The sequence below is a fragment of the Vulpes vulpes genome, chromosome 5, assembly GCF_048418805.1.
Source record: "Vulpes vulpes isolate BD-2025 chromosome 5, VulVul3, whole genome shotgun sequence".
In the NCBI taxonomy this organism is placed as follows: domain Eukaryota; kingdom Metazoa; phylum Chordata; class Mammalia; order Carnivora; family Canidae; genus Vulpes; species Vulpes vulpes.
The window spans coordinates 81,319,677-81,340,990 of record NC_132784.1 but is presented as its reverse complement, the minus strand read 5'-3'; the positions used below and the strand labels follow the sequence as shown (position 1 = coordinate 81,340,990).

The following is a 21,314-nucleotide window of genomic DNA, read 5'->3' as shown; positions in this document are numbered from 1 at the left end:
CTGACATCGCATGGAACAGAGACACACCACCCCAGCTGAGCCCGACCCAGATTACTAATCTACTGAATTATAAGTAAATAACTGGTTGTTTTTTTAAGGTATTAAAAGTTTTGGAGTAGATTGTTACACAGCAACCCACTGGATAGTAGAAAGAGAATATATTGGAAGGATATGGGGTTATTTGTAGGATTGAAGGGAAAGCTGAAGTACAGAAAGCCTTATAGCAGGAATTACTCAGCAGTCTTGCCTGGGTACCACTTACAGAGTGAATGATCTCTAGCTGTTTCTTCTGTTCTTGTGTTGTTCTGGTAAAGATTCAGAGTCCTGTGGGAGAAAATTTGATGGATCACACGTCTGTTCTAGGGATGACTGGATTTCTCAGGAGAATCTGGCAGAAGGAACTTCCAGTTTCCTTTTAATCCGCTGTAGTTGGGGAGGCAAATATTAGAACTTGTTCCCCCCAAATTGTACACAGAGACTACTCCCAAAAGAAATCAGGGTGGGAGAAGGAATGAAACATAGACATCTTCAAAATGACACCTGTCCGCTACAGTTACTTCTCTTTCCTGACAAGGATTTAAAAAACATTTGAAGTATACAGTTTGTTATTTCATGGCGAGTAAATTTGTGGGAAATCAAAGGAATTTTATGTCCATATAACAGGTATGTAAGTCAATATATATGGAGAAAAATTGCATAGTGGATCAAAGAAGTTGAAGGTAAAAAGGACTCTGGAGCTCATCAAAGTGAAAGACCTCATTTTATACATGTGAAGACTGAGATTAGGCCAAGGATACATTAAGTTTGTGATAAAATCAGGACTAGAGATTGGGTCTTTTTCCCCCGTGTCCATGGCCTCAGTTGGGGTTGGGAAGGAAAAAAAATTGACCTAATAAATTTGAAATTTTCATATCACCTTCCTTTGGGTATTGTCACAGCAAGGTTTCTTTGGGAGGACTCTACGACTATGTGTGGTACCTCCCAATAAAACACCCATTATCTCTTTTTTACTCCCAAACACATTCAAAGGTACTGAGGCCAATATTGCTTGGGGCCAGTCTACACCTGAAAAATCGGAAGAGGTGTTCCAAAATCCAAGCTAACTGGCCCATGAATCAGGACAACAATGTCGGGCCAAGACTCAAACATTCTTAGAACTTTGGTTTCATGACATCTATACATTGTAGTTTCCCTTTGGTTTAAATATCTTGTTTTTTTTGAAGGTTATTTGGGTAAAAATAGCATCTTTGTGTTCTTGTCAGATTCTGATGCATACCATTCCTTTAAAGTCCTAATCCTGTGGTCAATTAGCCTGGATCCTGGGGGATTATGGTGTCTGAGAAGAAACAGCCCATTGGAGAATCTCAAACTATATGAACACAGACCTACCACGGAGAAAAGACCCTGATATTATTAATGAAAAACTGTTGCATAAAAACAAAACAAAATGACAACAACAAATAAACAAGTGCAAGAATATATAGGAGGAACATTATTATGAAAAAAAGCTTAAAGAATATTTAGGTCTCTGGTCTGGGAGAAAACAAGAAATTGGTGATAGTGGATGCCTCCGGAAAGGGGGATAGATGGCTGGAGATCTAGGTAGGAGGGACACTTTTCAATTTCGAACCATGTCTTTGAAGCCTTGCCGAAATAACTAAATGAAAACAACCCAATACATGAAGTGCTGCAACAATTCCTTTACCAGAATCAAGTGTTTTGTTTTGGGAACTTCCACTGTGTTTTTTAATGCTTCAAGCAAATTTTGGTGAACGAGTTATAAAGATATATCCTTAGCCTTATTCTCTTGACTGGTTTGGTAGTGTGGGGTTTTCTTTGGCCAAAATTTCAATTGTTGCTACCGTTCGGGTATTTTTTTCCACTCAATACATCTTATCTCAGTATTTTCTGTCTTGGTATTAGTTGATTTTTATCTTCCTAAAGACTCAACACATAAATAATACTCCATTTTCCGTCTTACTAGTCCTCTTGCACAGTATTTGATATTTGGAAAATAGCTTCTAACCCATTGTATTTTCATGACATTTCTCTTATCCTCTTAAAATGTGGTCATTGTATTAATGGACCAATTTTGCTTATCCAAAAGGTGGATTACTGTGCCATTTGTTGGCTGTTTCAGCGTGTAAAGGATTAAATCGAGGTTGGTAACTCCAGGTTTCTCACTGGCATATAGGGAGATAGCAGTTCTCAGCAGGGTGCACCTTAATGGAGATTTTTTTTCCATTTTGAAAGACATGTTTTTTGATGTTTCTGCCATGGTTTTGCTTCCTCTGGAAATAATACCAGAGTTGCCGTTATTTGTGAGAGGAGAGAGACTGTAGAAAGAAAGGATGTTGGCGTCAAGGTAAAGGTTTTGGCAGATCCAGTGCCATCTCACTGGTTACCAAGCTTTTCTGGAAAGCGTGCAATTATTCAGCTTGCACAGTACAATTAAGTAAACAATTCATTTAGTCTCTCTATTGATACTCCAGTGCAGAGGGACCGGGGTGGCTTGGGAGATTGGAAACGGGAGCTGTAGCCTTTTCCCTCCACATAGGTGGTTTGGATCTGTTCCTTAGGGTAGTGACCACATAGCGTCTCCATCTGATGGCTGTGCGGTGACCTGTGTGAAACGGATTGGTGGTTTCAGGCCCCTGGAGAGGCGGTCACATCCCAACATCCAGGATCCCAGCTGGCAGAAATATGTGAGGATTATACTGACATGATTCTATTCAGTTTGTGCTTTAGTGAAATTTATATGTTGAAAATCTTACTTGCAGGAAAGTAAGCTTTAGAATATCCTCATAAAACTCTAAATGGAAGTATCTCGGCCTTCCACACTTGTCAGATGATTAGCACACTTGGCCTGTTTATTTTGTCTTCGAGGCTTCAAGAGTCTTTAGACTTCTCCCACATTTGTGAATGTCGAGGATAATATATCTGCTCACAGGTAGTACAAACTTCCTGAGGAAACACAATACCTGGGTACAGGATTCTGTTTTCAAGTTGTAGTAAATTGTGGCACATCTTGGTACTTTTAGGCTAAACGAAGCTTCCTGAAGTGAAACAGATGTGTTCATAAATACTAAAGATGTGCTTATAAAGTGCTGTTCAGACCTAAGATATTTCTTAATCTTAGGATTAAGGCCTGGGGGCCATGTTGATAGACCTACTGTTCTACCTCCAAATTTTCACTCTCCAATTCTAATATTTAATAACCTTTTCTACATGTGTGCACACACATACAAATTTATTACTTTTATTCTTTGTTCTAGTTGGTGGAAGGAATCCACACCTGGGCCTCAGGTAGATAAGCTTTTAAAAAGTGAATGCAATGCTAAACAAAAGGAATATGTATGTGCAAAATCCTAGGGTGCCATAGTTGCCAATAACGTCTGTGTAAGCCTGAGATACTGTAGATTGTTGCCATTTGCCTAAGGATTCTTTGAATACTCAGTGTTATCACAGCTTTGGATGTGTAAATATTAATTAAGAAGGGTAATAAAATTCTCTTTAGAGCTTGGGAGGAAGACATGGGCCCAGGCAGGGGAAATTCTAGCTTCTTCTTTTGTACCAACTCATCTATCCCCAATATTTTGTTGTGGTTCCCAAGGATTGGATACCTCTTGGTGAGAACATCAGCTAGGTCTAAGATTTTTGGAATTTGATTTGTTAATTTCAGGCATCATCTTTCAGATGGAACGTGCTCACACCTCCTCCCTGCAGGCCCAGCACCTTTACTCTTCTCCTTCCCAACTGTGTGACAAGTGGAAAAGATGGAGGAGGCCACAGATGAGTTAATATGGGGGCAGTTGGGAACATGCCTCCACTACTAATCATATTTGTGTCCTTCTGAGGAGCCGACCTCATGGACGCTGCTAGAGGGCTACCCACATGTGATTGGCTACCTGATGGACTACTTTTCTGGAGGAAGGGGCACATCACATGTCAGATCAGTGCTTGTCTTCCTGTTCTCATCTAGGTGGGGGGAGGGGCCGGGTGGCGGGGAGACATGATGCAAGGTGATGGGGCTGATGGATGCGTCTAAGTGGAGAACGTCTATCCATGGAAGGGATATTCACCTAGTTGTAGCTAGTGGTGGTATTTATCTATTTTAAAAAGAATGATGGACTCCTACTCTTTTTTGGGTCCCTGTGGGTAGACCACTATGATGAGTATATTTTAAAAATTCCTTTGCTTTCTTGGTAGAGAAATTGAACAAACTGGAGAAAGGCATGGAAAAAATAGTAGGCTTGGGCCTTTCATCTTCTCCCTTTACCTTTTCTGCCCAGCCTGATGGTGTTGGAGGCCCATGAATCCCATGGGTGTGGACAGATCCACTATACATAGGTCCTGATAGAGTTTGGGGACATGGTGGGTTGAATTTGTGTCTTTGTTTATGACATACTTAAAATGCCAGGGTTTGCTTTATTTTGTTACTTGATTAAAGTTTATTATTTAAACTTCAGGGTGTCTTTTAAATACAGTACTGAATTGGAAGAGGGTCAAGTTGGATCTTTTCATTGACAAGAAAATTACCAAGTCATAAATTCATCACTGAATTACAGAGACACAGTGGGATTTGTTTTCAACTTGTTTGATGGAGACTGTGTGAATTTTTTTTGCAAATTATTTGAGACGAATCTTGTGGGAAGTTATAGAAATGATTCACTTGCTTGCAGGAAGACTGATACGACTTTTCTCTCCTGAGGTTGGCAGTAAGTGCTATTATTTAGTTTAGAGGAGAAAGGCTTTATAATTTCCTCTTTTCCATGACTCATAACTTTCTGAGCAGTCACATTGTGCTTTACAATGAGGGGTGTAATGAGAGTTTGGGGAAAAAACTGTTACCTAGATTGAGCCAGCCCTTCTGAGTGGAGAGCATGAAATAAAAAAGAGAAGCATTTGATCTTTCCAAACTTCAAATCTGCATTGAGCCTTGGCCCTAAGAACTAACTTTCCTGTTAAGAGGGAAAAAAATTTGGTGGCTATCTTAAAACAAACAAAATTAATTCTGGCTTTAAAGCTTTCATACAGATATTTTCAAGTTGCATAGGCTGTCTATAATTTCAGGAAAAGTGGGTAGCTTCGGGCTAGATTGTTTTCTCTGTTGGTGGGTGTAAATGTATATGAAAGCTATTTGTTTCTCATGTAAAATTGTATCTGTTGACATAAGCATTTTTTTAAAGCTTGAAGATGTAAGTCTGCATGAAAGACTTCACTCAAAGTTGTCCCTCCTGAGAACTTGAATTTAGTCAAACATGTTGCTGCGAGATGAGTCACAATTTGAAAGATTTTACATAGATTTCTCTCTGAATTTTATATCAGAATGGGTTTGTAAAGGAGAGTTAAGAGTAAATGCCAGTAGATTGAGGAGTGAAATGGAAAGTCTCTAGTGTTGAAATATCACTTGGGAAGGGACTATTCTGGCTAAAATAATGATATTTTGTATTTATCATCTTCTCTCTTTTCATTTGTTACCTGTTTCTGAATTCACAATCTGTTCCTTTCTTCATATTGGAAAAGAACTAGAATTGGACTACTAGAAAAATGTGAAAAAAGATTATAAAATTGGATCCTTAGATTTAGGAAATTAAAATATTAAAAATTTTCACATGGATTTCATTACCATTTTATAGCCTAGTAAAGCAAAGGAGGCATCACAGGTTCATAAAGGGTCCCAATTGTTTATTTTCAACAACATAATTTGAAGTTAAAATTTTTAGCTTTTTTTCTCTCTCTCTTCCTTGTCTGCCTGCCTTTCTATCCCTTCCTTCCCCTCCCTCCCCCCTCTTTCCCTTCCTTCTATACAGTAACATTTAGAGCTCTACAGCTTAGTGTCCCATAGCATATGTTTAGCAGGCTCTCTTCAAAACAGGATGCAAAATTTTATGCCCCCCCCCCCACCAATTTGCATTCAAATGCTGAATCTCTTTATCCAGATTGGAGGAGGGAGGAAAGGAAAGGGTAAATACATAGCTATTAAGTACATGTAATCATCGTACCCATTTGTCGTGTTGCTTCATTCATATTTTGTCCTGTCAGAAGAACTGGATTCTGGCCTTGGTTGTGCCATTAACTGGCTCTTTAACTTTGGTCTTGGCTCCTCAACAGCTCTGAGTCACACTTTTCTCATCTGTTAAAGTAAAGTGGTTGAAATAGATGATCAGTGAAGACCTTTTCTTGATTGTATGCATACTCTATAACTTCTCAGTCCTCTATCTGTGGGCATTTTAGTCTGTTTCCTGTCTGACTTCCCAGTTAATGGGGGATTTCACCCATGGCTGACAGGATGAAAAGTGAGAATTGAGTTCTGCAGAATTTTTCTCAAAGCAACTGGGAAGCTGCTTTCTCAAAGCCAGAGAGATGGGTCACATGGACGTACACTGCTCACCAGCTTGTTAATCCAGATACACAGAAGTCATCCATGTAGAAGTCATTTCTCTCTCTCTCTCTCTCATTTTCTCTCTCCACCTCTTTATCACCACCCCCATCCAATCTCACCTGTCATTTCTACTTCCTGAATATTTCTTGCCTCTGACTTCTGTTTCTTTTGACAGTGCACCGGATCAGGCTACCATCATCTCTCCCCTAAATGACTACAGCAGCCTTATAACAGATCTCCTTGCTGCCAGTCCTGCACTATCTCCATTTCCCACACAATAGCCAGTGAGTTCTCATTTGATTCCACTCTCTGCCTCATGGCGGCTTTCTTGATTCCTACAGCATGCCAAGCTCTTCCTCTTGTCAAGAAGTATGCTATTCCCTCCATCTGGAACGTTCCTTTTTTTTTTTTTTTTCATGTCTGGAACCTTCTCCTTCACTTAAATATCACCTCTTTAGAGAGACTTTCTTTGACTAAGCAATTCTCTATTACTGTCTATCACTTTTCTTTTTCCTTCTTGGTACTTATTACACCTTGTAACGTATGTATTTGTGTGTGTAATGAGTGTCTTTACGAAAACTTAGGTGTAGAGAGAGATGGAATGTTATTTAATCTCTATACCTAAACCACCTCATGAATTCCTCTCTAAATTAGTAATGATTTCCTCTCACCCTTCTTTGCTTTTCCCTTAAGGCAATTAAAATTCTGGAGGAGCTTAAGTGTTTTCTTTGCATCAGGGATGAGATGTCCAGTTTGTACCATCTATCATTGATGGCCTCTACTTGATGTATATTGAGTTTTGAAGGGAATCAATAAATAATACTCCTCTTTGCCTCTGAAATTCTGTCAGAGGAAGGCATAAGGAGACTGAAATAGCACCATCATTATTAAAGCTGATGTTAGAGGATGTGTTTTATATTTGTGGGTAAGTGGATTTGCTCATCGCTGCTCTAGCCTGAGAAAGCATTCTTAAAATAGTTGCTAACAGTACATGCTGAGGTGGTTTTAACTAGGAAAGAACAGTGGTTGTCTTAATCTTTATTCTCCTGCATCTCTGCCTGTGGGAAGAGGAGCTTGGTCATAGTCTTGGTGAATTTGTACGATACAATTTCAGTTACCTTCTTTTTAAAAAGATTTTATTTATTTATTCATAAGAGACACAGAGAAAGGCAGAGACACAGGCAGAGGGAGAAGCAGGTTCCCTGTGGGGAGCCCAATGCAAGACTCAATCCCAGGACCCCAGGATCATGCCCTGAACCAAAGGCAGATACTCATCTACTGAGCCACCCAGGCGTCCCGCCTCCTGGTTTTCAAACCTTTGTGTAAATCCCTTCTCCCTGAGTATAGGCTGGACCTGATAGTGGCTCACATGTAATGAACAGAATATGACAAAAGTGATGAGGTATCATTTCTGAGATCAGGTGACATAAATACTACAGCTTCTCTCTCCTCACCCCCCCCCCCCGTCATTTTTTGTCTCCAAGGGAAGCTGCCTGCTACAGGATGAGCTGCCCTGTGGAGAGACCCATGTAGCAAGGAACTGAAGGAGGGTTTTGGCTCATAGCCAAGAAGGAACTGAAGCCTTCAGCCTAACAGCTCTCTAGGAGTTTGATCCTGCCAACACCCAGGTGAATGAGCATGGAAGTGGATCCTTCCCCACTTGACTGAGTCTTCAGATGAGGCTGCAAACCCAGCTGACAGTTTGGGTGCAGCTTCTGGAGAGATCTTGAGCTAGACAGAGTCAAGCAACTGAATTATACCCAGATTCCCTACCCGCAGAAACAGTGAGGTAATAAATATTTGTTGTTTTAAGCTGAAAAGTTTTGGGATCAATTGTCATGATGCAATACATAACGAATCCATTATCTGTGTGAAATAGAGACAACAGTGTACCCTATCCAGCATCTAGTGGCAGAGAGCACTTGGGAGGTGCCCAATACATGCTTATTGATATTTATAAGTGATAGACAACCAAAATATTTGTTAAATTATTCCAGGAATTAATTTCTCCCATTCCCTTGAAGGAAAATGAGGTCTTTGGGAGAGAAAGCAGACAATTCTAGAGGGCTACTTATGTTATTGTTCATCTGAGTTTTAATGTTAAGTACACATTTCTGTATTAATTGCTGCTCCTAAAGTGAAGAGGGAGTGGAGGGGGATATAAACAATTACAGCATGACACATTAGGTCGAATATTAAAAGTGATACCTACAGGGCACCTGAGTGGCTCAGTGGTTGAGCATCTGCCTTTGTCTCAGGTCGTGATCCCTGGGTCCTGGGATAGAGTCCCACATGTCTCTCGTGAATAAATAAATAAAATCTTTAAAAAAATTTTTTTAAAAAGAGATACCTGCATGAGACAGTCACATTGAAACATGGGCCAGAAAATCTGGTAGTGGAAAAGACAGCTAAACCAGTTTAGATAGACTTGGGATTTTGACGAGGTTAACAGATTTAAGTTCAAGGATAGTCTTTACACACATCAGTGCTAACAGTTTCCTGCCACTGCCATATTTTGTTAATGCAAAATATTTTCATCATGTTCTTTTCCATTCTGCAGGGACTGAGAGAATCCCAGTGTTACTGTATATAGCCTCTGAAATAAGGTAGGACATAGGAGGTGGGAAAGCATAGTGGTTGGGAGCATGGACCCTGGCTGGAGTCAGATGGGCAGGGCTTGAATCTGAGCTCCCCCATTCTACTTTCCAGTCTTGTGACCTTTGGCATATTGCTTAACATATCTGAGCTCCGGTTTCCTCAACTTTAAGATTATAATGGTATCTACTGGGAGGAGCAGAAATCCATATAAAGATTTACCAGGGTATTTGTCATATACCTGGGTGATAGCCGTTGGTTATTTTTATTATTATTACAAGTACCGAACACCATGGCTGGCACATAGTAGACATGCATTAAATACCATTTCCTGCCCTTTCTGTTTTTTGTCTACTTCCTAAAATCTAGTGTATATTTTTTGAGTTCTATTTATTGATTAATTTATTCTCCAGTTCAAGAAATATTTTGATACAGGAAATCTTAAAAAGACACTGTTTGTCTAAAGCCTCTCTACTTTCTCCTTTTATTCCTAAAGGTTTTATTGTTAGCTAAGCCTTTTGAGAGCTTTCAATATAAAACTGCAATCAGTAGCTTGAAATCACCAGGTAAAAGATTTTTTTCTTAGGCTTAGAAATTAGGAGCCAGCTGAGCTAGAGGGGAGGTATTTATCGTGTCGTTATTCTGGATATGTACGATTGAATGCCATTTTGTGTATTTTCTATGAGTATCAGGTTAGCAGGAAGGACTGTAGTTGTCTGAAATCGTGGGAGAAAGACAAGTGGACTCAGTGCTATATCAACAGGATGGAATATCCTACATAAGGAAACTACATAAGGAAAATGAACAGTGGCGGGTTGTTTTACACAGAATGCACAAGGGTTAACAAAAGTTAACCTACACGACAATAAATTTTAATCTTTCCTATTAGATAAAACTTTAATTTCGATTTAGTACGTTTAACATTCTGATTATCAACAAGTTCTCAAAATAATTCTGCCTTTGTAAGCTGTTGCATTTATTTATTTATTTATTTATTTATTTTTAATTTTTATTTATTTATGATAGGCACACAGTGAGAGAGAGGCAGAGACACAGGTAGAGGGAGAAGCAGGCTCCACGCACCGGGAGCCTGACGTGGGATTCGATCCCGGGCTTCCAGGATCGCGCCCTGGGCCAAAGGCAGGCGCTAAACCACTGCACCACCCAGGGATCCCCAAGCTGTTGCATTTAAAATAACTCATTTGAAAAGAGTAATTCTTCATCTCTGCTCAATGCCTATGATTGAATTGAATTCATTACTCACTTTCTAGGAAAATATTAAACATATCAAAGACAAAATTATGGTATTTCCAAGGAGCTGAGAAGTGTACAAAATTCTCCAAGATCAGGTTTTCACGACATGTAAAGGAACGGGGTTGATTGTTTAGTGAAGAAGAGTTCAGAATGCAAAATAAAGCTAATATAAGGAAATAGCACCTTTGAAAGTGAAACTCAACAAAGTTGGCAATTGATTCAAGTCCCTTCGATTCTTCTTTAGTGTGAAAGTGATTTTGTTCGTTTGTTTTTAAATAAAATCTTATCTGTGGTCATGTTCGAGTATCCAAGGATTATCCCTAAGCAAAACCATTGGGGGTTCATGTCTTTGCTCCTTCATTCATTTATCCACTGATCGATTTCATTCGACAAATATTAATGGGTACCTGCTATTTGCCAGGCCCTGCAATAAGCCCTGGGATATGGTGGTGAGCCACGCATGCTTGCGTTTTGGGAAATACTGCCTTTTATATTGAACCCCATCCCCCCTCTGCAGAAATATTCACAATGCCTGTTAGCACATTAAAGGCTCTGAGAAGTCCTGCAGTGAAGAAACCTGTGTAACCTTCTCTGGTACAATGTTTCCTATATCCTTAGGGACTATTCTTTCTTGGAACACACTGTGGGAAATCTAGGTTAAGATAAAATAGGCTGCACAGAAGGACAGGATGACATTGGATAAAAAGGCAAGTAAAACACTGCTTTAATTCATACTTGTTGATTGCAGGGACTCTGTCACCGAGCAGCTTGGCACTCCACTTAATGAAGAGGAAGCATGTACTGCCTCGATTTTGTCCAAGACCCTTTCTTTTCTCTGTATTTGCAGTGGCCACATGGTTCAGCTTAGGAGATAATACAAGTTCAACATGACCGGTGAGGTTTTTCAATTTGTTCACAATGGTCCTGGAGCTAGCTGTTTGCCAAAAGAAACCCCCCTACCATTCACGATGCTTCATTTGGGGGAGACAGATGAAAGTGTTGCTTATATGGTTAAATTGGATTCTTCTAAAACCATTCCAACAAATCGAACCTCTGAGAGAAGAGGTAATCTTCAGATTGCATTTTTTTTTTTTGGAATTACATACTTTCAGAGAGTTAAAATACCTCTCAAAAAAAGTATATTAGTGTACTGCAAAAAATTAATACATGGAAATAATGTAAGCACAGGGTACTTTTAATTTCTCGGTGGCCCCGGGGCACTGTTATCTGCTCTTTTCTGGGAAATCACTCATCATGTAGCTATTGGGGAAAGAGAGCACTTCGGCCCCTTTTCTGGGAGCAATCCAATGCAGTATGGATATTAATTAAATTTATTAAACAAATAACACAGCGACTCGGGGAAGCAGGGGTCCATCTGCCAGTTCTGCAGACAGATCTCTGCAGAGACGCGAGCTGAATGGTAGTTAAAGCGAAGTTGCCGAGCTCAGCAGATGGGCTCTTGTCTCCAGTGGGGGAGATTTGGTGGCGGTCCAGCAACTCTTTCCCCCCTCCAGGTTTTTGTTCCTTGCAACTGTGATTGAAGAAGCCCTTCTCTGTCTTTTCCCAGCCTTGTGCCTCCCTCTCTCCCACCCTACCCCGCTTTGTTTATGTGAGCGATGTTTAAATCTGAGTGATTTGTTAGAGAGGCAAGTCCCGGCTGATCTCATTTTGTGTATGTGCTGGAAAGCTCAAGCAGAAGATAATTAGGAAAATGTAATCCCATTGACTTTACACCCCACTTGTGTACATTGCAGGAACTCAGCCTCGTGCCCTGGAATAAAGTCTCTGAACAGATTTGAATTTTGTCAGCATTCCCCTTCTCTGCCTTGGGAAATTCTTATTATTCTGAGGTTTTAGATGCACATTATTCTTAAAATCGTTCTTTAGATTGCTTTTACACCTATGTTTCTTGTAAAACCATGCGATGGATTTAAGGATCCTTGTTTGTTTGTTTTTTCCTTATGTCTTCATGATTTGCTGGCAAGTGTGTAGGTGCCTTAAATCCCAGTGTCTCCTTCATTTGCCATCTGGGGTGAGATGTCACCGATATTGTTAGATCAGCACATTTGTGATCTGCTGTATCTTTCAGAACCCCACCTCCCACCTCCTGACCTACCTCCTCCATGAAAAAAAGATGGGGAACCACTTTGCTTCCAGTTGATTATCGCTTCCCAGCGTTTGGGATGAGTTTTGACAAAAGCCCACTTGGGCAGAATTTAATGGTATGATGTTAGATTAATGCAAATCACCTCTGGCCTCTCTTCCCCCCACCCCCAACCCTTCATCCCTACCTGAATCTTTGCAAGAATTATTTTGTAGAAGGCTCTGTCCTGTCTGGCTACATCCCCTCACCTGAGACCAGTGCCTTTCTCAGGGGAGGGTGGGGGCCGATGAAGCCTGCTAGGCAGATTGTGTGCTCTACTGATGGCAAACTTTTGGACCAAAGAGATGCCACCTTGGGCTGAGTCCTGAAATGCCCTTGCCGTAGTAGTTGTCTGATTCCAGCCAACCTGCCAGCAGGACACTTCTGCAGAGATCAAGGCACCTCTGTGGAATAGAAACTTCCAATCAGAATACATTCCCTCCCTTGCCCCCGCCATTCTTTGCCAGCAGAGGTCTCTGCTGATTACAGAACCCAAAGAGAAGAGGGACAGATGTATCTGGGGTTTTGATTCTCCGCAGGTGTACTAGTTTGGTGGCCTGGCCTCCAGGCCTTTATTCCAGTTTGTAAGAAGAACCAACAAATGGATCTCTTGACCCAGAGCACAAGGAAATCCTAGCAGGCCGAGCCTCTATGCCCTAGGATGGTTGGTTCATTTCTGCCGCTCTTGAAGGTGTTCGGCCAAGGCCATCCTTGATATTGGTCCCCGTTTGTGCTTCTGGAACTAACTTGAAACCCCAGGCTCATTGACTTTAACCAGGAGATGCAATATTTTAGCTGCTGTTGCCAGCCCCAGCCCCTCACTGAGGTTCCAGCTCCCCCTCTGGCCATGCTAATATTCAGAATAGGAAGGCTTCTGTTACTATGGCAAATTGTTGGAATGAGGTGGAGATTTTGTTTTTCATTAGAGCCCTGCCAGCGATTATATTGTGAACTCAGAGTTATCGTTCCATCCCAGTTTTTTTTTTTTTTTTTTTTTTTATGGAATTTAAAAAGGCACAGCAAAAAAGACAGTCATGAAGTGGCTGGTGAAAAATGTTTGTTTACCAGCAAATCGTAGGTGAACTGCCAATTTATTTCTCTAATTTGTTGGAAGTCAGAATTGGCTGGGGGCAGAGGGGGGAAGACTCTACATTTTGAATTCATAGGCTATTTACCAGTGTCTGCTCTGCTTCTCCTTCCACCCTGGTGTACCTGGACTAATTTTGTTCTCTGATTTAAATCGCAATCTAGTTGCTCTGGCATCTCAATTTAAGGGAAGATTGGATGTTGTTTTTCAAAGGGAATTGCAAGTGTTTTAGTCTTGTCTGAAAACAGATTGTGGCTTCTTTCCCAAGGATAAGCTTAGGAATTACATATAAATCTCAGGGTTTCATTCTTAGCAAAATGTTTTCAACCCTCTTGTCCACACATTAGTATAAATGAATAAAACAGAGAAAAAGCCAGAGAACACCCTGACAGTGTGTGAATATTTCTGATCTGCTTCCTCAGCCTGCCATTCTACTGAACACATTTTGTTTACTCTATGGCTTCTAATTGCTTCATTGCAGATTTTGTAGGCAGCATGACAACTTGGAACTAAATGCATAAAAAAGCTTTTGATGGGGAACAGAAGTTAACACTCGTCTGTAAGGAACCAGAGAGTAGCTTTAAAGGTAACAATTTATTTGAAAATTATCTGATAAGGGCAGGTATTTTTCAGATGTTCACATTTATTTGGCCATGATGTACCTCTCTTCTAGGAGCTCAAATGCAAATTTTAAAAATATTCCATCTGGGGGCTCCTCGATTACTCCTTACTGTCTGTCTATCGCTCTTCTGGGGGGAATATTCCGTAAAGAATCCATATTTGGGAAGATCACCACCAGTCTTATGTATCAAGTCTCCAGAATTAAATGCTGTAGGTTTTCAGAGCATGTACCTCACTATGAAGGACAGGGACTGAGGAATGGTATCTTCAAGCGAGACCCAGGCCTGGCAGCTTGTAGCTGAAGACACTGACCTCTGACCTGTGCTTCAGGGGACACAGCTCAGCTCCCGAGAGAAAAAGTAAGGTTCGTGATCCTTGTCATCCTTAATGATTTCTCAGCCTCTTCCCATGGCTCAGTCGTATTTCTGGTACCGTGTCTGGAGCTTTTCATAATCCTGGATAACAATAAATATTGATTGATTGCTAATTAGATTTGCATTTGGTTTCCAGGAGCCCAGCAGAATAATCCAGCACCCTATGTTTTGGCCTCTGGCCATCTGAGTCTTCTCAGGTCCAGGAATCTCTTATCTTTGCTGTGCTTCAGAAAACTGCCCTCCATTCTTCTGATCTAGTCTTCTGAAGTCAAGCTGAGGGGCCATCCTGGGGCTATATGATTTTTTTTGTGTTCTCATCCTACAGTATATTTTAATTCAAATTCAGAGTCTTGTGGTAGGAAGGGAATTTATGGACAAGTAGCTCAACTGCCTCCCAGTGACAGCCATGATGGAGAGATCATGCTGCTTATCCATTTGTAACAAAAGAGAATTTACGCTTGCATTGTTGCAGTTTTTAATTTTACGCATTTTAAAATATTTTTATTTATTTTTATTTTTTATTTTTAAAGATTTATTTATTCATGAGAGACACAGAGAAGCAGAGACATAGGCAGAGGGAGAAGCAGGCTCCATGTAGGGAACCTGATGTGGGACTCAATCTCAGGACCTGCGCTGAATCACGCCCTGAGCTGAAGACAGACACTCAACCGCTGAGCCACCCAGGCGCCCCTTAAAATACTTTAGATGTTAGAAACTTATTCTTTAAACTAATGAGTAGAAATTTCCATCTTAGAAACCCAGACTTTGTTTCTAGAAGTGATGAAAATAAAATCACAGTTCAACTCACTGGTATCATGATATCCTTTTTTACGTAATATGTCTTCAAGTAGGCTTACATTATTTAATGTTTCTATATATATGTATATTTTCAAGTATGCTTATATATATTTTTAAAGATTTTATTTATTTATTCATGAGAGTTACAGAGAGAGAGAGGCAGAGACACAGGCAGAGGGAGAAGCAGGCTCCATGCAGGGAGCCTGACGTGGGACTCAATCCTGGGACTCCAGGATCACGCTATGGGTGGAAGGCAGGCACTAAACTACTGAGCCCAGGGATCCCAAGTATGCATATATATATATATTTTTTAAAGATTTTATTTATTTATTCATGAGAGACAGAGAGAGAGAGAGGCAGAGACACAGGTAGAGGGAGAAGCAGGCTCCACGCAGGGAGCCTGATATGGGATTTGACCCCAGGCCTCCAGGACCACATTAGGCTGAAGGCAGGCGCTAAACCTCTGAGCCATCCAGGGATCCCCCAAGTATGCTTATATTTAATGATCACTAGCTACCATTGCTAGTTCCTGGGCTAAGTGCTTTACATGCATCATGCCATTTAGTCTTCACAAAACATTGATGTTCTCATTTTAAAGAAGAGAAGATTGAAGCAAGGAGATACCAAGTAAGTTGCCCAAAGTCTCAGGAATCTAAAATAATCTAACGTTGTAGCCAATAGCCAAGCCTGGATTTGAAACCAAGTCAGCTGACTCCCATATCCCTGCATTTAACTGCTCTGCTATGTTGCTATATGGACTCATTTCTCATTTAGTTAAATCCAAAAGGAGCTTGAGGCCTCTTCCAATAAAGGTGCACATAAAATAACATAGTTCAAAACCAGAAGAAAAAGGTAAGTCATAGGAGAGTCCTTCAAATTTTTTTGGGGGGGGGGGGCAGCAATCCTATTGTGCCTAAATGTGCACTAAGTCAATGTTGCCAATTTCTTAAACTTTCTTCCTCTTGGGAAGAAGGTGGGTTGCTACACCCACAACTCTTTGGAGGCAGAGACCTCATCTTGCCCCCACTGTGTTTCTAGTGTCTAGCTGACAGCGTTAAGATTGAAGGAGAGGACTGGGGAAGACGAAGCTGGATACAGAGATTGGATTCAGGCTGCTGCTGCTAAAGCACACTCATTCACAGCAGGTGTTGGGTCAAATTGGATGGCATATGTGACCCGGGAACCCAAGGCAAAAATGGGGATGGGAGAGGAAGAGAGGTAGAAAAAAACAATACTTATCTTTCTTATCTATTCTCACTGTATGCTATTTTGCATTTTTTGTATATATCACTATTAACCACCTTGAATCCCTTTTCGAATGAGGCAAGATATAAATAAATGCTTATATAGGTGTACAGACGCACATACATACACATAAAATATTAGGTTGAATTGACCTGTTTAATGAAATCCTTTGTTGTTTGCTGAGATAGATAAAGAAAGGGTGGTGTCCTAATCAGGAGGAGGCTAGGTTGGGCTTCCCATGTGCCGTGGGAGCCATCCCTGCCATCATCCTGGGTAGCGTGACTTCTAGGCCTTTGCCATGCTGCTTGCCTTCCTCTGGAACTTGAGAGTTCCCATAAAAACTCTTTACTTCAAATTCATGCAGAAAGAATAGACATGTTCTTATTTTATTTACTGCAAACAATTTTGCTTCAATTCATGCAGCTGGAGACTGTATTTGTTTTTAAACAGTTGTATACTTCACATGTATGTCATATTGATCTTTAGCTAACTAGCCCCCTGGTTCTCATCAGAGAATCCCCTCCTTAGATTTGTGCAGGTGACGTTTTACACCTAAATCCAGGACTTTGCATTAATTATTCCCATTTTGTAGATGGAGAAGCAGGTTCAAGGAGGCCAAGTAAATCTTCCTTCTTTTGTGTTCCTGTTTTTTCTCTACTGCTATGTGGCCTCTTCATTTTTATTTGTTTGCTCCCCATCCTCAGAGTTCTGCTCCTTTCTGTGGTTGATTCCATGTGTTCTTGACCAGATGGTATCAGAGCACTGAATTACAGAGTTTGAGGGGATTTTTACAATATCTTCTCTGGGTGGGGAGTATTTGTAAAATATGATAAACAACTTATATTGGGTGTTTCCCATACTAACATTATGCTAAAATGATTGCCTTCCTCTGTCATTTTTATATACTAGGTCTCCAACTCCTGGGGGAAGGGGGAAGAAGGAAGATACCTACACAGTTTGATCAGAACTCAATAGCCCAATCATCACTGGGTGCCTTTGGCACACTCTTGCTTTATTCTCCCAAGAGAAGATTTGAGGGTGAGTGTGGTAGGCCTGGAACAGGCCTGTGTTTTGGCTACTCATGTCTGATAATCAGTGCTGCTTGGCTGTGTTCAGGATGCCAAAGCCAAGTGGTGAGGTTTTGTCATGTTACAGACAAAGAAAGTTTTACTAGTGGAGGTCATGGTGCACATCACTTATTTTCCATCAGGACAGAGAGTTGGTTCGTGGATGGCCCTTTACACTCCTAAGTCAGGCTGGATAAGTCTCACTCAACATGAGAGTCTTCTCAGATATCAGAACTTTTTGTTTATGAAGAAGAAAACTTTAGGAAGTAAGGAAGGGCCTGATGAAAAAGATTCTTCCTTTGGATAGGTCACAGTACAAAAAAGAAATTGTTTTTCTGTCTCCTATAAGCTCAAATAGACCAGGGCTACTGTTTCTCAGCTGGGGTAACTCCGGGAACAGGACAGTCTTGACCTGACTGGTATAGCCCTTTTAATTTCTGACCTGTGTCTTTCCTAGCCCTTACCAGGGGTCACTGAGGTGCAAAGACAAGCTTTGGTTTAGTTTTCCAGAACTTTTATTCTTTGTAATACTTGTCAATGTTCATTCGTTTATCCAATATTTGTTGAGTGCTTTCTAGAATTGGGACAAACTAAAACAACAACAACAACAGCAGCAGCAGCAGCAGCAGTGGGTCCTTCCCCTCAAAGAACCTCTGTTTATTTTATTTTATTTTATTTTATTTTATTTTATTTTATTTTATTTTATTTTATAAGATTGTATTTATTTATTCATGACAGAGAGAGAGAGAGAGAGAGAGAGAGAGAGAGAGAGAGAGAGGCAGAGACACAGGCAGAGGGAGAAGCAGGCTCCATGCAGGGAGCCCAACGTGGGACCCGATCCTGGGTCTCCAGGATCACACCCCAGGCTGAAAGGGAGCACTAAACCGCTGTGCCACCGGGGCTGCCCAGAACCTCTGTTTAGAAGAGGAGACAGATATTAATTAAACAACCACAGCAACAGTATTATAATTACAAAAGTGCTAAATGATCTTAAAGAGAATGGACAGAGAGACCTCAGTCTGGTGGTTATATGACAATTCTAGTAATCCTGTCCATGAAAGTGGGCATCCAGATAAGGGGATGGGATGGGAGTGAAGGACCAGTGTGGGTAGATAGTAGGGGAAAAGATGTTGAATAATCTTGTAGTAATACTTACAAAGGTAATAAGTTGATATTTTTCATTTAATGCTCTTCTAGAGCTTGAAGGTTTTTATCAAGTGGTATATCACTTTTATAATAAAAGAGATCTTAAAATAAAAACTAGGGGGGATAGGGATGCCTGGGTGGCTCAGTCGTTGAGTGTCTGCCTTTGGCTCAGGGTGTGATCCTGGGGTCCGGGATCGAGTCCCGCATCGGGCCCTTTGCGGGGGGCCTGCTTCTCCCTCTGCCTGTGTCCCTGCCTCTCTGTCTCTCTGTCTCTCATGAATAAGTAAATAAATAAAAATCTTTGAAAAAAAACTAGGGGGGATGGATTGTTGGCTTAGACAAAACGAACATTTACTTCTTACAGTTGTGAAGGTTGAGAGGTCCAAGATGAAGGAGCCAGCAGACTTGGTGTCTGGTGAGGTGTGGCTTCCTGGTTTATAGATGATTATCTTCTCACTGTGTAAATGGTGAAGTGGGTGAGGAAGCGCTCTGGAGTCTCTTTTATAAGGACACTAATTCCATTTCATAAGGACTCCACCCTCACAACTTGAGCACCTCCAAACCCCCCCCACCTCCAAATATCATTACGTTGGGGATTAGATTGCATCATATGAATCTTGAGGGGATATAAGCATGCAGTCTATAGCAACATATGATGTGTAAATCTCCTTATTCCTGCCCTGTCCAAGGAGGGGTGCCATTCTAGGGCGAAATCCTCCTCTTCCTTAGGACATCTCAGGTCCCACTCTGAGTGAAGGTATCAGCATCAACCCATATATTACATTCTAGTGATGCTTAATTTGTCTCTTAGTCTTGATATAAAAAAAATGAACATGAATGGAAGTTCTCCTATTTTCTTCCTGCCTCCCCATGCTTCTCATCATTGGATCATCCTGCATCTTCCACACTTTGGAGGTCACTGGATTAGAGGACAGGAAGACCATTTGGAGATCTAAAGACAAACAAAGTAAAGCATCATTTTAAACATGTAGAGGTAGAAGTGACTGATTCTCTGTGGAGCAGGTGATTTTCTTTCTTTTATTTATTCATTCAACAAACAATAAATTGAGCAATTCCTGCCAAGTGCTGTACTATATGCTGGAGAGCAAAAGATTATTCAGTTAGTCTCTGCCCCTGGGGAGCTCTTAGCTTAAGAAGGAAGACTGAAATGCAAATGAGAAATTGCAAAATGATACATGGAAAGAGGTAGTACAAAGTGTCCAGAGGCCCTCACCTTCCGCGTGTCTTTGTCACTTTCTTAATTGGCTTTACTCTGACCATTGCTTTTAATTGCACCTCTTTCATGCAGCCTTCCCTCCATACAGGTGATGTTACAGTAGTAAGTATCCTGGTGTATCTTCTTTACATGCCACTTATCACCTTATAACATTCTCTATAATTACATATATATTTATTTGTTTTTAAAGATTTTATTTATTTATTCTTGAGAGACATAGAGAGAGAGAGAGAGAGAGAGAGAGGCAGAGACATAGGCAGAGGGAAAAGCAGGCTCCCTGAAGGGAGCCCAATGCGAGGTTCAATCCCAGGACCCCAAGATCATGATCTAAGCCAAGGCAGACACTCAACCACTGAGTCACCCAGGCACCCAGTATTGTATTTATTTTTATTGGCTCCCTCCCACAAGAATATCAGCCTCCCAAGGGCAGGGATATTGGTCTGTTTGGTTCACTAATCTGTCCCAACTCCAGGATTAGTTTGTTGAATGAATGAATGAAGCGATCATCAATCTCTGTCTGACTTTTGAAGGTTGTAGACAGGCGAGGAGAATGACTAAAGAGAATGTAATAAAGGTGATTTTTGAGCTGGGTCATACAGGGTGAGTTGAAGTTTTAAGAGGAAAGAGAGTGTTGTACAGAAGGAACAGTAGTATACACAATTACGGAGGTGAGCAGGAGCCTAGTGTGTTGGGAGAAGATGAATGGTTCAGCATGGTTGGAGCTTAAGGCATATGGTGGAGAACAATGGAAGATGAACTCAGACAATTGAGGAAGATCGTGAAGTCCCTCACATATGTTGCTTATCATTGGGGGAACTTCAGACAGCAAAAAGTGCCTGAAGACCTGTAAAGAGAAAAGTTGATAAATTAATTTGTGTAACATATGGAAAATCTTACTTCCTCTGTTTTCAAGCACAGTGCTTGTCCAGAGCATTGTAGTTGAGGAAAAGACTTTAACGATGTCCCTGGGCTTTGGATGAGTCCTGGGAGGAGTAACTAAAAATCTAGGTTAGGAAACATGCTGTTTTCATCTTTATCACCTGGCCCAGAGCTCACGACATGGTAGTTGTTCCATAGATATAAACAGAAATAAATGAAAGGATGAACTTGGTAAGAAGCGTGCAGATGACCTCTGAAGTGAAAAGGCTAACACATAAGTGGTGTTTAGTTTTATTCCCATGGGTGCTGATGTGAATGCCCCCCAGATGTGTTTGTGGATAATCTCCAGGACTCCTTTGTGGTGTCACAGTTTTGTGAGAAAGAGAATGAACTTTGGAATTAGGATAACTTGAATGTGAGTCCTCCATCACTTGCTAGCTGCATGCGTTAAGTAAGTTCCTTAACCTTTCTTGAGTCTCACAT

At 40.9% G+C, this 21,314-nt stretch overlaps 1 protein-coding gene across 10 annotated transcripts in view; it reads left to right on the top strand.

Moving 5' to 3' along the window:
- LOC112930601 (uncharacterized) overlaps positions 1-21,314 on the top strand; it is a 171,356-nt gene that overhangs the window by 48,070 nt on the left and 101,972 nt on the right. The window contains exons 1-6 of one of the 10 annotated variants that reach the window (XM_072759058.1): positions 6,592-6,669; positions 7,870-8,013; positions 8,946-8,991; positions 10,983-11,128; positions 13,946-14,050; positions 17,412-17,540. The exons of 1 other annotated variant lie outside the window; for it this stretch is intronic. The gene's annotated coding sequence lies outside the window, so the exon portion shown is untranslated. Of the gene's footprint in view, positions 1-6,589; positions 6,670-7,869; positions 8,014-8,945; positions 8,992-10,982; positions 11,129-13,945; positions 14,051-14,370; positions 14,450-17,411; positions 17,541-21,314 lie in introns of those variants that run through there. 8 more of the 10 variants (XM_072759057.1, XM_072759063.1, XM_026012942.2 and 5 more) reach the window with 8 other exon arrangements.